The sequence below is a fragment of the Salvelinus sp. IW2-2015 genome, linkage group LG2, assembly GCF_002910315.2.
Source record: "Salvelinus sp. IW2-2015 linkage group LG2, ASM291031v2, whole genome shotgun sequence".
Classification (NCBI taxonomy): domain Eukaryota; kingdom Metazoa; phylum Chordata; class Actinopteri; order Salmoniformes; family Salmonidae; genus Salvelinus; species Salvelinus sp. IW2-2015.
The window spans coordinates 18853991-18856966 of record NC_036839.1 but is presented as its reverse complement, the minus strand read 5'-3'; positions in this window follow the sequence as shown (position 1 = coordinate 18856966).

Sequence of the window (2976 nt, the reverse complement as noted above, 5' to 3'; positions counted from 1 at the left end):
CTTCTTCAGGATAGATACCCGGAGAATCCATACCAATTGGAGGCCTCTCCCATCTGTGCACACCTTGGCTGTTACGGATTGGAACACTGCTGTCATTCATGACCATTATGTTTAACCCAATTGCTGCTTATCTTGTAGTCCACATCTAGTCATCTGAGCAGAGATTAGGAGAGAGGCGAAAGACGGGAAAGAGAAAGTGTGCATGCGTGTATTTGATACACATTCACATAAAAATTAAAATGACGAAATGTTTTCTTATTTGAGAGAACTACCATTGTTCTCTGACAAGTAGTGCTAAAAATGAGTGATACTGTAAATCCTTTATAAAACCAAACCCTTTTACAATTAGTGAAGCTAGTAGACTAATAGTAGAGTATCAACTAAACTGGCCAAGCATAAGAAAAGATGACCAGATAGATAAGTGCCATTTGTCAATTAATTAATTAGGTGCGTGCTGCTTGCTTGCTGCGCAGACCATCTGTTCACCGCCTGAGAGCAGCCTTTTTATGTCTCTAGTTGGTTTGTCAGGGTGATTTGGCTGGGCATTCTATTGCTTTGTTTTCTATGTTCCTTTATTCATGTTATTGGCCGGGTATGTCTTCAATCAGGACAGCTGTCATCGTTGTCTCTGATTGGGAATCATACTTAGGTAGCCCTTTTCCCTCCTTTCAGTTGTGGGTAGTTAACTGGTTAGAGGCGCTTCTTTAGCCCTGTTAAGCTTCACGGTTGTTTTGTATGTTTTATTGTTTTGTTGGCACATTCAAAATAAAAAAGGAATATGTACTGCTCACCACGCTGCACCTTGTCTTCTTCCAGCATCGGCCGTTGACACCATCATGAAAATGTGATCCTCTATAAAGGCTTCATTTCAACTTGAGACCATTTCCACAAGAAAGGCTCCATCTCTTCCATCAGATGTAAAGGACACCCATCAGGCCCTTAGCCAACTAGAGAAAATAAACATTTTGTTTTCTTGTAAGTAGAAGTAACAGAGGAAAAACAGTGATTTTGAAACCAAAACACTTAATATTCTGTTGGTAGAAGTGTGATAAGTCAACAGAGAGAACAATTAGACAATACACATCTGTACCAGTCTGGGAAGAATGAGGAAGGACTGAAATAAATCAGGAAAGTGAGAGAGGAACAGATGTGAGTGGAAAGATGAAGCGGAAGAAAACAAGTGGCAACAAAGAGTCTGCTTCATTTCCATTGTGAAAGAAGTTTCCCTGCTTGGCCCAGCAAGACTTCTGGAAGGAAATCATTTGTGCCTCAGCTGTTGCTGGGCGCTACTCATTGAGAAATGAGGCAGGGCACGACACTAACTGGGGTGTGTACCCCCCCCCACACACACACACTTACTCCAAAATCCCCCTCCTGCTTGCACCAACCCAACCATTCATACCCACCCACTCATTCCCCTTGTCTCCACTGCAGTCATCCTTATCACTACCAACCACAAACTCAATAAGACTGGTCAATACAATTTCAATTCCATATTAAGGCAACTCTCAGGCTTTCCCAATAGGAGGTGAAGGCGGTAAATAAATTGAGGAAACCATGGACACTTCAGATGTGTGGCTCGTATTTTCCACCAGCAAATGCAAAGAAGTCCGATTGAATGTATTAAGCTGCTGAGCTGTCTACCGGGTGCAGAAAGTGCAGCAGTATGAAGCACTTGTAATCTGTTCTGTACCCACACATACATATCCGAAGCACACCAAAACACATGACAACACAACCTAAAGGAGATCCTCCCCCTCCTTCTTGTACGTTTCGATTTGTAGTGTTCAGGTGTGCACGTTTAGCTGATGACCAGCCTCTGCCCAGCCGATTGACTGATGTTCCCAGTCAGCCATGTTGATCGGCCGCTTCTTAATTCAAACGTTTGACGGGTCCTTTTTGTCACCAGAATTCAATGTATATATTCATCCACACATTGGCCCAGAGAAGACAGGAGCAGAATAATCTGATTCCCAGTGTGTGTGTGGGGGGTCGAGAGGAGAGTGTTGGTGTAGATGGATGTGCTGTTAATTGCTAGCTTTGTCCATAGCGTCAGTGTTTTACACAAGTGCTAAGATTGAATGGTTGTATGCTAACTTTTTCCATAGCGTAGTTTAGACAAGGTGCTAAGATGAATGGGCTTAATGCTAGCTTTTGTCCATAGCGTAGTGTTAGCACAAGGTGCTAAGATGAATGGCTGTAATGCTTGCCTGTGTTAGCCACATGTCCCAGAAGCCTCTTTGTCACCATATAAAGAGGCATGATTCCCAGAGCACAGCTTGTGCACAACTCTCTGACAGACTAAACTGTACACCAGCAGAAAACTTAATTCACTCTCCCACTGAAACACTGCAGTGGATCTCCAAGTAGAAGGAGAGTGAAAACATGGATGTAGTCTTATATGAATGCACACATACGCACACAACATGCCCAATAAAAAAAGTACTATATTATACATTGGTCTAAAATACTGTAGTATTACTATATTTACATACTAATAGCATTCACTGTAGTGGTTTTGCGCGACATTACTGTATTATTTGATAGTTTTTGTTTTATTTTTTTGACAAGAAGTAGAGGCTTCTCCCTTTAGGAAACCTACTGGAGAAATACAAAAGAGCACATTTTCCATAACCTGTATGTACAGTGCCTTCAGAAAAGTATTCAGACCCTTGACTTTTCCAACATTTTGTTATGTTACAGCCTTATTCTAAAATGATTAAATTAAACAATTTCCTCAGCAAATCTACACAAAATGCCCATAATGACAAAGCAAAAACAGGTTTTTAAAATTTTTGCAAATCTATAAAGATAAATATAACAGAAATATCTACTTACATAAGGATTCAGACTCGAAATTGAACTCAGGTGCACGTGTTTCCATTGATCATTCTTGAGATGTTTCTACAACTTAATGGAGTCCACCTGTGGTAATTCAATTGATTGGACATGATTTGGAAAGGCACACACACTGTC